This window comes from Phoenix dactylifera, chromosome 11, assembly GCF_009389715.1.
Source record: "Phoenix dactylifera cultivar Barhee BC4 chromosome 11, palm_55x_up_171113_PBpolish2nd_filt_p, whole genome shotgun sequence".
Taxonomy (NCBI): domain Eukaryota; kingdom Viridiplantae; phylum Streptophyta; class Magnoliopsida; order Arecales; family Arecaceae; genus Phoenix; species Phoenix dactylifera.
Window position 1 is genome coordinate 19,720,727 of NC_052402.1, and position 15,941 is coordinate 19,736,667.

The following is a 15,941-nucleotide window of genomic DNA, read 5'->3' on the forward strand; positions in this document are numbered from 1 at the left end:
ATCTAAGTTGTGCTGTATCTCAGTCACTTGCCTGTCCTCTCAGGTTGCATAGGTATATTCCCAATCATTTTAAGTAAAAAGCCTTTTCCCAACCCCTTTAGGTTGCCAAAGGAATTTCCAAGCCGATGTATTGATTGTTATTGTCAGGTTTAAGTGCTAAAACTGCAGTTAGGATAATTAGAAATTGGCCTTATACTGGCCTGCATAAGAGTGACATCCATGAAGGTATAGTTTGACTTCATACTTCCAAATAGCTATTTTGTTCCTAACTCTCTTCGGAATAGTCCTGACTATTTTAGCTATAGAAGAAATTTTCACCAGACATCATTATTGAAAGAAAAGAAATCTTCCAGTATGTCACGAACATGCATGAAGAAAGGCCCCCTAAAGACTTACAGTGCCATTTCATCACATATGTATGAACTAAAAAGCTTATCATTGGCAAAAATAAAACCTTTTGTCCTTCCCTCTAGCTCAGTAGGCAGCTAGTGATTTTTTCATTCGCTTTGAGCTAGTGGTCATCAATATCTAAGCATGATAAGCTGCCTTGGAAAACTAGATATCCAAAGAGTGCGAGAGTAGGATAGTGGATTAATGGGAAAACCTTCACCGAGAAAGAGTGAGAGGAATTAATACCTTAGATGTGAGTGTTCGAGCAAAGGAGATATTGACGCGGCTCAATCCAATTACATGGCTATTTGAGCATGTAACCATGTTTTCAGATTGAGGCACGCCAATACCTCCAACTCGGTCAGAAAACACTGCAATCATCATCCCTTCTTCTAAGCCCCTTCAACGGCAGGCGGCGGAGTAGCCGTCAGTGCTATGAGCATGTCCCTTTCCCACGTCTGTGACTGCCATCGAGATGTGAAGGCAGATGGATTGTTTTGGGGATGATGGGGGAGTTTCAGACAAGTTTAGTCCAAATTGGATTCCAACACATGGAAATAAAGCCTGAGGAAGGAGAGAGGAAAAACAGGTTAGGGAGATGGGAAGGAGGGTTTATATATGGGTCAGGATCAGCACCTGGTGTAATTTTGACAAAGTTACACCTAGTATAACTCCGATAGAATTATATTTTTCTTCAAACTAGATAATGAGAGATGGACATGGATGATTTAAGTCATTGAATGTAACATATTATATTTAAACTACTTGCATACCAAAAATTATATGATTTTGGGAACCCTAGCCTATATATCAAAAATACTCTAAATATGTGGAGATGCAGAGTAGTCACGGAGCTCCTCATATACGTGTCTTTTTGGGCTTTTACTTAGGCTCTTTGGTCTTCTATAAATATTCAAAATCTCCCAATCCACAACCCGCGAGAGTAAATACACACCTACACATATCTTAAAATGAATCTCTATTTTAAGTTCTAGCTTGCTCTTTTGGCTAAAGGATCAAATTCAGTTAAATCCAATTACAAACATCATGATTAATCCGTAATCAATTATAAAAGGATCCATGCTACAATGCTTCTTGGTAACACATAAATTGAGCACAAAATTTGCTTCGAAACCATTTGTAATGCCAAAACCTCATCCAAAGGGGCTAACAAAAGGGTGTTATTCAGATTATATGATTATGTATAAATATTCTAAGATCTTCTCATTCCACAACTAAAATGAAACTAAACACATGCCCATACAGATCCTCATATATAAAGTGGATAAATTAATGGGTTTTCACGTTTGTGAAAAGCATCTACCTTTGCATCAACTTTCACCCTATAAACAGTTTCTTCTTGTTCTCCAAATTGTTGCGCAAAGGAAAGCACAAAAAGGGAGGGCGACGGTTGTGAGAGAAAGAAAAGATCAGCATGCCACATCAAAATGGAAGACTCGTAAGGAAAACCACATTAATAATCCTACTTAGTAAAATTTTTTTAATTGTCGTCTCCTATATTTTTGCTACTTTTGTGGTGTAACTATATAACTTTTGATAAAGGAACCTAAATATGCACTAAAAGTTTAGCCAAAGAGAATGCTCCTCTTCATTTTGATGTGATGACGCGTAAGGAAATGCAAACAGGTCATTCAAAAATTTTACTTAATTATAGAGAGGGACATAGAAAACCTCATGTATGATTTTTGGGTAGATTGCTAGTCAATAGGGCTTCTCTAGTTGCATACAAAACCATATAGGTCATGGAGAAGGCTATATTCATTAAAAGTTCAAAATTTCCTAAGATGAACTATCATGATTGTTCTAGATCTAAGACAGCCTAATTTATTCTTACTCATCGAACTAACAAAAACAATGCTCTAGATTTTAATTATTCAATTATTAGGCAAGAGCTTCCATATGTTTCATTCAATTGTTCGAATATATTAAGAATAATAATATCATTCTAAATACAGAAATGTCCTAACAACATTTAGGAAAAGAGCATGGTGCTATAGTGCTATTGTCATCTACCTAAATAAGGACTCATTTATCATGACATTCTACTCTCATTGTCAAATCTATATACTTCTTGATGTTACTTAAATTCCTGCTTTACTACAATCATTACTTATAAATTTGGTTAAAATGGGATATTTCCCTCTCTCACTTCCCTTATTGCCTATTGGGTCAATCAAAATAATAATAATAATAATAGGAGCTCATTAACAATCTACACATACTCAACATAGAAATAGTTATAGAACTTGATACACCTCAAAACCAATCTTTACTGATGTGGCAAATCAACCAATAAAAGCTGCTACCTAGATGCAAGCTGACCATTCAAAGCTTGCTACATGGCCGACTCTAAAGGCGCATAGAGAGACCTTTGCATTCCGAGCTATCCCCTCAGCTGCAACAACTTGGACATTATTGCTAACTATTTTCTAACAAATGCGACATTCAAGCAAATCCCTACGACTGAGAAGTGTGGATGTGATTTACAAGAAAGATACATGGTTTATTACCTTATCAACCAGCATATAATCTTGAACTACTTGGTAGAAGGTTCTAGCCTTCGCCTATATATTGCATTCCGGAAGGCCCTTCAAGTAAGTTATCTTTCGACTCTCTTACACTGCCTCTCTGCTCCTGAAGGCCTCCTCATATTTTGTAAGAACTATATCTGACTTAGGCACTGGAGGGTTTCCCATCAAACTCTATCCGATGGGTGGACTTCTTTATTTTTATTGTTTCAGGTCTGAGTCAACATTGAAGTGCCGGTCAAAGTTGTTCCTCCGCCATCTAGTGCCAACTTGTAAGTGCTCGACGTCGAGATCATCATCGACAAGGGAAACCACTAGACCATCATCACAGAGGCATGCAATGACCCTATTCGATCTTTTCAATTCGGATGGCGGATATGCTGAGATCCCTAGCAACCCTGGTCAGGCCGATTCTCAGCAGTAAGAGATCGGTGCTAGAGAAAAGGTCCAAATCCCATCTTTCGAGTTTTGATCAATCAAGCAAGCGATATAGAACCATTAGTCAAGGAGAACACAGGCGGCAACAACAACCGCATAATAGGATGAAGCCCTAGAGTCCGATGGCCCTATGTAGAGCTCTCGGAGGGCTCTTCCTTCGCAGAAGCCACAACCAAACCCTCAGTGACTGTTGACCAGTCCTATCTTCTTATACAGAAGGTTTAGATATCGACCATCGTCATCTAGAACCTGTAGCAAACGGCTGCTAACTAGCAGCAGAAATTGCGACCACAATAGATGTCGCAGCAGACTCGCACACTGGAAGATCAAGAGGACCTAGTGTAGCGAGTCATCATTTCCATCCTCAAAGTTCAGGATGGGCCCAACACAGCCGTTATTATCACCCACGGATCATAGGGCGAGAGAGGAGGCGCCGACCCTCGAGCTCGCAATCTTGGGATAGATCAATGCCAGGGTATTCATCCCACCACAGATTGGAGATGATATCCAGGTGGGAGGTTTCGACCTTGACCATAGGTTTAAGAAAATGGATCACTGCCTTAAGGCTTTGAGAGGCTGCAATGCTGAGCTCGAGGACAACATTGACTTCACAATCGAACCCCCATTCTTGGTGAAGATCATGGAGGAACCTCTTCCCTCTCATTTCAAGATGCTCTAGCTGGAGACCTACATGGGACTGCCGACCATCTGGACCATGAAAGCTTTAGGGCCCTCATGATGATCTAGAGGGCCATTGGTGCAATACTCTATCAAGCTTTTTCAGTTATACTCTAGAAGATAGCTCGGTTATGGTACACTGGGCTGCAGCTAAACTCGATTAACTCCTTCGAGCAGTTTGTTTGATTCTTTGCGGCACACTTCTTTAGTAGCCATAGGCAGAGGAAAGGTTTGGAGTGCCCATTTATCATCACGCAACAAGATGGAGAGTCTCTTTAGGACTATCTCAACCACTTTGATGTGGCTACCTTGGAAGTGTGCAACCTAAATCACTTGGCCATGGTGTCTGCGTTGAAACGAGATGAGGCTCTTAGTTCCTCTTCTCCCTCGAGAAGAGGTTCTCAAGAAGCTATATGGAGCTCCTCATCCGAGATGAGGTGTGATCAGTACCAGCGGCAAACATCCAGTGACAGTCGGTAGCACTACTCACACTGATCAATGCTCTCTGGCCTTTCGCATAATAGAGGATAGACATCCTCAAGCCTTTTCTACGAGCAACCAGGTAGATGAATAGTGGCCATTGACTACTTCACCAAATAGGTCGAGGCCAAGCCACTGGCCCTGATCACCAAGAACAATGCCGAAGATTTTGTTTGGAAGGCCATTATTTGCCGATTCGGGCTTCCTCAATTAATCATCACTAACAACTATAAGTAGTTTGATAATGCCAACTTCAAGGAGTTCTGTGCAGAGCTTCAAATTTACCATCAACTGACTTCGATCAGGCATCTACAAACCAACAGAAAAGTCAAAGAGACTAACAGAACTATCCTACAGTGCTTGAAGACGAGGCTAAACTGAGCAAAGGGACTGTGGGAGACAAGCTATACATCATCTTTCAGGCATATGGAACCACACGTTGAACCCCGACAAAAGAAATGCCCTTTAGCCTTGCATTCAGCTCAAAGCTGTAATCCAATTGGAGGTCGGCTTACCATCTCATAGGGTGGACTCATTCATTGAGCAGCAAGACCCGCAGGACCTCCACAAGAACCTTAACCAGCTAGAAGAAGCAAGGGAGCAAGTCCGAATCTAGATGGCAGTTTATCAACGATGAGTAGCTCGATGTTGTAGTTTTTGAGTAAAAATTTAAGTTCTTCTGACCCAGAGATTTGGTGCTTTGAAAGATCAAGACAAGCTTGCACTGAACTGAAAAGGACCATACTGAGGATCGAAGGTCATTCACCTAAAACCTATCATTTGGACATCTCGATAGATCATCTATCCTTTGGACATGGAATTCAGCCAATCTCTCAGTGTATTATCAGTAAGACATGTCTCATTATTGTGTAAACCTAACCTCAATAAATGAAATATTTTTTCATCAAAAATTATCAAAGTATTTTAGGTTGGGTAACTTGCTCTCAAGAGAACCAAGGAGGATAGGACGTGTGTCCTAAAGACCACTAACCACCAAACCCTCAACCAGTGTGCATGACTACACCTTCCTGATCGAGCACCCCTTTCAAAGAATGCTGATCATAGGCTCTAAGCGTTGAGCGAGTCTCCTCAATGACCATCGACCTACAAGCTTGCATGTTTATCATAGGCCAGATGTGTCGACCACCAACATACGATCCCATGTAGTTGCTATCGGTTGAGAGCATCTTACTACAACTGCCGAGGAAAGCACCTTCGAGCATAGCATATTGGTCAAGCCATTTCACGGCCTTGAGGAGGCAATACCTCCATCTTAAACCAGTCATCATGCTGAAAACCTAGCGAGCTAACCAATCTCTCTAGCTTACGGTGGCCTAAGTGTACAAGTCGGGCGAGCTACTTAACCACCCCGAAGAGGCACCACCTCAGTCCTAAACTAGCCTTTGTGCAGAAGATCTAACAAGGTAGTCAATCCCACTAGATCAGGATAGATCAAGTGCATAGGTCGAGCGAGCCAATTCACAGTCTCAAAGAAGCAACACCTTCGTCTTGAGCCAGCCCTCGCGTCGAAGATTTGTCGAGCTGACCGATCTCTCTAGATCGGGATGGCTCGAGTGCACAGGTCGGGTGAGCCACTTAATAGCCCTATGGAATTAACACCTTCACTTGTATCGACCCTTGCACCAAAGATCTGACGAGCTAACCAATCTTTCTAGATTAGGATGGCCCAAGTGCATAGGTCAAGCAAGCTATTTCATGGCCCGAAGAGGCAACACCTTCATTCTGAACCAACCCTTGCGCCAAATACTTGGTCAGCTAGCCGATCTTTCCAATCAAGACGGCTTGGGTGCGCAAATTAGATGAAACATTTCACAACCCCAATGAGGCAACACCTCTGTCCTATACTTACTCTCATGTTGAAGACCTAGTTAGCTAACCAATCTCTTTAGGATGGGACGGCCCAAGTGGAGATGATCACTTCCGCACAATTGTAAAGTTAACCAGATTCCTCCATCAAGTGAATGCAACAATCTCTTGTCGACAACAATGCGATCCTTGATTCTTAGCAGCTTGGAAGGCAAGGCCCCTGCCACCCACTAATGAGCTCACCAAATCTGCAAATGGTTTTTCACAAGAGTTCAAGTCTCTGACTTCGGCCAAGCATAGTCGGAAATGGGAGGCAAGGCCCCCATGACCTGCTAATGAGCTCATCAAGTCTGCAGATGTTTTCCAAAAGAGTTCAAATCTTTAACTTCATCCAAGCGCGATTGAGAATGGGGCCCAAGGCCCCTACAACCTACTAGCTAGAGAGGAGCAAAGCCCCTATGACCTACTGGGGATGGTTTAATTCCTCGGCTCTCGAATGCACCGACCTAAAGGCAAATCAGGGCAACCACATATGAAGCCGACATATGCTACTTAAATGGATCGGCAAATATTCTCATGCATAAGCTCTAGCAAAAATGAGATGATGAAATATAAGCTAAAGTTACTTTCATTTATTTTTGAAATTACAAAATGGCATCACTTCAATGGCCAAAGGACTTCATAGAATGAGTACAGGACTCGAACACTACAAGAGTGATCTATAAACTAGAAAGGTCAGATGAAGAGGCCATTGATCGGAAAGCCACATTTCCTTCAGTCAACGCTTCACCCTCACTTGAAAGTAGCCTGAGGTTAGTCGAATCCTTGTCCACTATAACATCTAGAAGCAGTTTTCATTGCCTGCAACATCCAGAAAGAGTCTGACCTCCACCTCATGCCATACTCCTTAAAGAAGGAGGCATCCTCGATCGAGCGTTTCCCAGCGAGGACTCTACAACATCTTGCTCAAACTCAACCAAAGGTTTGCATTCCATCACTCTGGCAGCCTTCCTCTCCACTTCTGCAGCCTGATGGCAAGTGACCTATAGCTCCCACCCAAGTTCAAAAGCTTGGAGCTCCGTCTCCTCCACCCAGACTTTGGCTCCTCTCAGCTTAGCCTCCATTTTTGTCACCCTCCAATGGGTGTCAGTAGCTTTTTCTACAGCCAACCGACTCCACAGAAGCTCCAGTTCCATCTCAATTTTAGCCACTCCCTATATCTCAAGATAATACGAGCTGGAGAGCTTCAAGGTGATCCAAAAACTAGTCCGCCAGCAAGGGTTCCATGTGCCTAAGAAGGAGGAAGATGGAGAAAAAAGAAAGAGGGCAAGACTTTCCCCATCCACAAGTAGTCCTCTTCCATTTATAGAGGGTCTTGATCATTGGAATTGTCTCAATTGGCCTAATCATGGCGCGGTCTCTAAGTCCCTAAGATTTTCAGACACGTGGGGGGCTCCCAAGCCCCTGATGGTAAGCCTTCCTCAAGGAAACGTTTCCTGAAGCTCGATCTTCAGAAGAAATTATTGTAGAACTATAGACCTCATAAAGATGGTCTAGGATTCGATGACATGCATCCTCCAAATGGAGAGACCAAAAAAAATTCTTCAGAATAATCGAAGATGGGTGGAGTGGCATCATTCGATTGCCTATTCACAAGGCTACCAAGTGGCCTCAATAATCAATCATATTTGACCTTAGCTGTATTGAAACCAAAGAGTAAGCAGCTTGAAAAGCTAGCGACTAGTTCAATCACCGACCAACAAAAGTCGACCAAGAGGTCTCGATGAACAAGCCCTAGAAAGCCTACGGACGAGCTACCAATATTGAACCAAGCTACAACACATTAGTAAAATAAAACCAAGGAAAGGGACAAGATTCTAGAAAAGCCATTCTTTATATTAAAAGATTGTGAGGAGAGTTACAAAATGATGGAAGCAAGAAAGAGAAGGTACAAAAAGAAGCTCGCTTCACTGCCAAGCTACAAAAAAGGAGAACCTATCCTACTCCTCTCCTTCTCCTCCTTTCCCTTCAGAAGAATATTCCTCCTCTTCTTCGACAGTGGCAGGTCCTCTAGGAACAATGCGGCTAAGGTTGTTTTGAGGGTGCAGCTCGTCGACTATTGCTTGGCATGCCTTGAACACCTTCTTGAAAGAGTTCGTAGCCTTCTCTAGCATCCCACCACAGAAGTCCTTCGAGACTTTGAAGTCCTCGACTGCCTGCTGAGTTTTCATCTCGGCCTCGACATACCGTTCCTCAGCTTGGACTGCTCGCCTCTCGGCCCAAGCTAATTTCTATTCAACCGCAAAAAGTTTGCCTTCTGCTTTCTGAGCTGCCTCCTAGAGCCGAGCGATCTCCTTCTCGAGCCGAACCGCTGTCTTCTCCGTCTCTAGCTTTATCTCCTTGAGCCTCCTCTGTGCCTTGGCAAGCACAGACTTGAAGTTGTGCTTCTTCTCTCAGGCGAGATGGACCTGCTTCTCGAAATCCTCCCTAGCATCCTAAGCTATTGGTAGCTCTGATTTGGCCAAGACCCTCCCCCGCTCAGCCTTACAAGTCTCATGCTCGGCTAATATTACCCTCTGCTGATGAATGAGAGGATAGCTGTAAGGGCATGGATGGTATAGGTGCTCTATAATCAGAAAGATAAAGTCAACACAAAGAATCAGACATCAAATGACAACTATGGATCCTCAATCCTCATATTGATCATCTTGATGTGCATGGTGTTAATAAGTTCCCTTGCTATCATCGCCCGAAGATGCTTCTCATCTTTCAGAAGCATCGCCCCCCTAACCAACTAGCCAGAAAGCTCGAGGGATTCGAGGATCGAGTCCCTGGTCTTGATCAACCACGCTGACTAGTAAACATATGGCTTAGCCCCTCGAGATAAAGATAGCGGCAGATGGGAGGTCGATGCCCCTAGGACATTGGTGGTAGGAGTTGGAGCATATGCTGGTGAAGAAACTAGCTCAAAAGTGAAAGTAGCTTCATCAACAGCCGCCAACATCCGCACAAGCTTGGCAACGACCATAGGATCCAAGATCAAATCCATGGGAGCCTTGCGTACAGCAGCTAGCACTTTCCTTGGAAGCCCTCTCATGAACCACTCTTGGAGGAGCCTCCAAAATAGGTGGATGAGCACGGACTGAGATAATTACCTCCACCTTTGGTGATCACACCTCATCAGATTGACCCTCAGCCTGAGCAGCACTTGCCAAACTTAGGGCCATGGGAAGCTTGTTATCATGGACAAGGGAAGTAGCAGGTGCCTTCACCTTCCTCTTCCTCAAAAGGTCGGCCTCACCCCTGCCAAGCTTCCTCTTGCAGAACATATCTTTGGTGGCCTCGGACAATAGCTTGCTAAAGTCGAACTTCATCCTTGTAAAATAGACACGTCAAAAAAGCTGAACATTAATACTTGGAAGAATTCAAATTCAATTAGACCAAAAAATTGCCCGGACTAAGGCCAACATTCGCCAAAGTAGACTCAGAAAGTTGTTTGGTTAAGGACAACGACTGCTGCTACGATTTTAATCTTGCTCTTTTAAAAAGGAAAATTAAATGTAGGATACCCCAAGTATAGGGTGTAGCAAAGTAATATTCTCGGTAAGTCCGAGATCGAATCCACAGGGATTTGTCAGTGAACAAAAAACTAAAGGCTAAATAATATTCGGATTGTCAAAATATAACTAAGGCATCAGGATTCAGCCTAGCACTTCATCATGTTTTTCCTAAAATCATCTATTATCTCAGTTAAATAGATTTAGTTTTATGGGCAGCATTACAGTAATTCTATTTTAAACTACAGGGATTTCTAAGCATCTGTTATACCCGGGGGAAATAACAAATCAAAGAAAATATATAAGTTTGAAATAATTTCTATAAATTTCCTGCACCATAAATTAAATCAAAAACATTAAAATTTCATTGATGATTAAATGAAATACATGAAGAAAATACTAGGCTTTTCCCTAGCCTTAGCTAGAGGAGATTTAACTACTCATATGAAATGGGAACATTTTATAAAAGGGATTAGCATAGAATAAATAAAATAAACATAAACCCCTTTTTTTATCTTTCTTCTATCAAGGAAACAGAGCACTCCGTTTTCCTTGAATCTTCTCCCGTGGCCTCTCCTCCTTCGTCGCACGGCTAAGAGGAAAGATCGAAAGAGGGAGCTTTGCTGGTAGATCCTCCCGTGGCCTCTTCCTCCTTCCTCCCTCTCTCGCTCGAACTTGGATGGATCCGTCCGGCTAGCTGGTTTGTTCCGTCCGGCTGGGAATAATGCCGATAGATCCTCCTCCTCTTCTTCTCCCGTGTAGGAATGAATCCCCCCCCCTCCTCCTTTTCCTCCACCGTGTGGTTCTCTCCTTCCTCGTCGGCTGCTTTCTTCCTTCCGTTCTGTGACCTCCCCTCGCCTCCTTTTCCTCCACCGTGTGGTTCTCTCTTTTATAGAATTTTCCCAAAGCTCAAGAGACGCTGGGAATCAATGAAGATCAAACCGGCCATTTAATTTGCTCCCTGTTTTCGCGATGGAAGTCGAACCGAGATTGCTGGGTGCTTTGCGATGGACTCGGTCATGGGAAGGTTTTGATTCGGCTGGACTTCCCTGGACGAAACGGCTGTTGGGATGATGAAGCATCTGAACCGCATGGATTTGAATGCAGCTTGGAATGATCTGCGTTTGCTTGAGATACGGGATGAATTTGAATCGCTTGGGACTCTTCAGCTGGAAGCGTTGCAGACGTTTGGGAAGTTAAGAAGACTCGGCTTGGGACTCTTCTCCTCCGATGGCTGCTGATATGCTTGGGAGTTACGCATGTCACCACAAATGCTTGGAGATCATGAATACACGGGGGCGACGCATGCTCTGTTCATTGAAGATGTGCTTCACGGGTAGATGGGATGAAAAACTGGGAAGACTTTTATGTTGGGTTTGTTCCTAAATAAAGGAGATGGGATGTTGATCTTGCTTCAACCCGTTGACGTGGATGCATGAAATTTGTTTTGATGTTTGAGTATAGATGAATGATGGGAAGAATGGAATGCAGCTGAATGTTCTTGAAATAGGGAATCCGAAACCATGAATGAGATGTGGCTTGAATTGAAGAGCCGGTTTGGCTTAGGTCCCTTGGAGGAGATACCATGATGCTTGGAGAGCCACATGGACAGTTTTGATGATGCTAAGAAGCTCCACGATGCGGGCATTTGTGCTAGCTGAAATATGTGGTTACAGTGATATGGATTGCATGCGGATGACGGGCGACTTGAGGCTCAGATGAGACGCTGAGGATTTGTTGAGCTCGGAATGCCAGGCTTTGGGCTCAAATCCAGAGTTACTGGGTCTCTTGGATTAATTTCACTCAAACACAAATAAAACATTAATTAATTAATTTTATTAATAAAAATTAACTATAATACTAATTAAGATAATATGAAGATTTCACTTTTGTACTCTCATCAACTGCATACCACGAAGGGTATTGACCATCGCATGCTCCTTTTCAAACAAAATTGGAAATAGATTCATCGCCTTCTTCCTCGACATGGATCATTGTGATGGGAAGGCCCAACCCTTCTTCGAGGACACAAAAAAGAATTAGCCCTTCCAATCATGAATAGAAGAAGGGCCAGATGAAAGAAGGTCGCAACCTTTCCTGCTGGAAAGAAACCACCATCCTTTATTCCAGGGATGCTCCTTCAACTGGAAGAAAGCTCGAAACAACCTCAAAGAAGGAAGAAGACCGTGAAGGATAACAAAAGAAAAGAACTCAATTGTTATCCTTCAGGCATTGGGAACTAGTTGGGTCAGGACATGCCAATACCTATACATAAGCTCGACAAAAGAGGTCAAAATGGGAAGTCTCATATTTGCATTTAGAGTTTTCTTATAAAAAGCAAGCTGATTCTTCTTGGATGACATCACCCAACCAGAAGGGTTAGGCAACTGTAAAGTGAAGCCCTAAGGGATGTGGTACTCAAATTGAATCCTCTCCAAGTCGGCCTCCCCTAATATGCTCTTCTCAGCAGATGGAGCAAAATCGGCCACTGAAGATGGTCCTTTCGAGCCTCCGTAGGCTCGATTAGATGAGCATTGAGCCACAAGCTAATCATTCGACGACCTCTTCGCCATCTGCCTCATCACTTCTTCCAAACAAGAAAGGAAAGAAAAGTGAAGAAAAGAAAAGAACAAGGAGAAGGAACCAAAACAAAGAACCAAGGAGGCCCATCGAAAGCTTAAGGCGAAGAAATTCCGGCAGGGAAACAAAAGAATGAACATAATAGCAACGATGAAAGAGAACTCCGGTCGAGAATGAAGAAGATAAAGAATTTTGGAAGTGGAGCATTGGTTCATCCTAGGATGCTCTCAAGATGACTGGTTGCAGAACTTCGACATGAAAACAAAGCATAAACTGTGGGCATTATATAGAGCCTCGAATGGTTCAAATGATGTGGCCATTCGAGCAATCAGTCCCATCTCCACCATGTGTCAATTAAGCTTTTGCTTCTGAACCATCGCCAGGATTGCTACTAACAAAGCATCCAATCTTCACTCCAAAAATCCTGCCACTAATGTTACCTCTTTGGGACGGGCAAACACCAACACGTAATCATAAATGCAGCCTCTAAAAAATTTTAGAAGCTGACAAGATAGCGCTAGTTGATTTATTTCACAGCGCCTTAACTGACCGGTTTCATCCGAAGAAAGCTACTTCCTTCACCCAAGCCGATCAAGCCATCTCGACCTCAGAAGTGGGGGGTAAGTGATACGCCTTAGAACCGATCTCTGCTAATGAGGCAAACTGACCAATGAAAGCTTGCCACCTAGGTGCGGGTTGACCATTCAAAGCTTGCCACATGACTGACTCCAAAGGCATGTGGAGAGTCCTCTATATCTCAAACTTTTCCTCAGCTGACAACAACTCGGCCATAATTGCTAATAGTTTTCTGACAAACGCAACACCCGAGCAAATCCCTGCAACCGAGAAGCACGAGCATGTAGCCCCAAGCTACTCGATGGCGGGCTCTGGCCCTCGTCTGTATATTGCGTTCCCGGAGGACCTCCAAGTAAGTTTTCTTTCAACCCTCTTATATTGCCTCTATGCTTCTCTTAGACTTTTTTCTGTTTTCTAAGAGCCATATCTAACTTAGGCATCGGATAATCCACTGCCAGACATGCTCCAGTGGGTGGACTTTCTTATTTTTAATATTTAAGGTCAGAATCAGTCTCGGAGCGCTGGTCAAAGTCGTTCCTCCGCCATCCAACACCAACTTATAGGCGCTCGGCATCGGGATCATCATCGATCGAGCACAGAGCCACTAGACCATCATCATCAAGACGTGCAGCAACCCCATCCAATCTTTCTGATACGGATGATGGATGAGCCGAGATCTCTAGTGACCCCATTAACTCGACGCCTGAGCTCGACTGATTTCCAACGGCAATAGAACTCAATACCCTACCAGCAATCAAAGATTTTATTTTAAAGTCTTAGATAGTACATCTTTAAGTATTTAAATGTATATAATTTTATTAAATGGTTATCCTTCTTTTTTTTATTTGTTTCCCCATCAAAAGAGAGGGGAAAGAAAGAAAGCTATGATACACAATACTACACAATTATGACTACAACAATAAAACTAAAAGAAATTGACCAGTTTGATACGCAGGATAAATTGAAAGATCCGTAATTTGTATCGATATGTGAATGGATAGACTGTCCAGTGTCAAAGGTGTGAGATCATTTGGTGGGTGGAGAGTAATTACTGCGCTGGGACCAGTTCTCTCATCTCCAGCAGACCACAAAACTAATGCTGAGAAGCATTAAACTCCCGCAGGCAGTAGTGGCTACCGAACCCCGTCGTACCCCCGACCACCCGCTTGGTGGGCTCGCCTGTGTCAGCCCCAGTGTCCCTGACTCTGAACTGGTGACCCATTAGGCTTGCTGGTTTGCAAGCATTTCATGTACACGAGGTCGGGCACGAGGAAAAAAAAAAATCCACTCGATCGAAGATAAGGGCCCGGGAGAGAGCGATATGTTGGTTTTTTCATATAGCCACGCACACCACCAACCACAACTGTTTAATTTTGCCGGCCTTATTTATTAAGCATGCATCTTAGATTATACTGCTACAGAAACGAGCAGTTATGGTTGATGGCGTCCCCAGCCATATAGTGCATGCACTATAGAGTATAATTTTTGCATAAGTTAGGAAGTAAAATTTTAGGATCTAAAGTAGAGAAAGTAATTTAAAAATCTTTAATTACTTATTTATTTAGAATTTTAATATTAAAATTTTAAATTTAATTTCTCTCTCTTCTCTTGTCTTGATGGCGTAAGAAGATGGGATGAACCACTGGTGGAGTAAACAGATCGCTCCTAGTTCGGCTCAAACTAGTTTAGATCTTACATTCATACCAGAGCTGATTGCTAGATTAGACATTTAATTTAGTTCGCGCAAAATGGCTTTGGACGGTACAAAAAAGAAAGATACTCAAATGCCAATATCCGCTTAACGTGGCTCAACACCTATTTAGTTTTAGATCTTTTGGACTCAACCAGATCTCGGCAATTGCGAAGAAAAATTATCGACCAGACGCCAACATGAACCAACTCAAAGTCTCCCCATGATAAATACTTCGAAAGTGAGTGATTTGAATCTATATTTGATCCATTTGTTAGATCATATTTCAAGCTATTTCTAGTTGAGAGTCTATGTAGACAATAATTAGCCACCGAATGCATTACCTACTCCAATGTTACAAGACCAAATAAAAGTTTAGATCAGCCAAGGTCCTCGTTTGATATGTTTGTGCTTGTAGATACCTAATTCGTGGAATCACAAGCAAATATGGAACTTGCACGAATCAAAACCAATTTGCCATATAATATAATGCAAAAATTGGATGGAGAAGAAACTTAATATAAAATTTTATTTGAATAAAGGTATAAAAGTTGCAAAATGTCCCGTTTTTCTTTCTCACAATAGAGAACTAGGACTTGTTCCAATATCGCATATCCTGCCTAGCAACCAAAGACTATTCTTGGATGATGCATCTTAAACAGTCTATACTTGAATAATGATGATAGAGGCGGCATTTCTTTTTTTATCCTATTTTTTTTTAATTTTTTTGAATGTGTTCATACTAAAACGGTATAAATTATCCATTTAGCCAAAAAAAGAAAAAAAATTGAATTGCTAACACGAAGCAAACCAAAGGAACCATCTAAATACCATATTTTAAGTCTTAGATTAATTTGCTTGATCTATACCATTATGTACCGTAAAATATATATATATATATATATATATATATATATATATTATAAAATATTATATATTTAATTATAAAAATTTTATTAATAAAAAAATTAAATTTTTGCGCCCACCCTTGACAGGTAGAACTGTGGCATTTAATAAGGTCACGCGAGGTGGTACGTCCTCGAGGGCACTCCTTGGCCGTATTAGCGTCATACGAAGACCGTGCACCGCTGGTGGGGGCTCCTGGCTATTAAATTCTTATCGTTGGAGTTTATAGCATTGGGTGGGTTGGTTAGGCTGCGTGGTGGTGTCAACCTC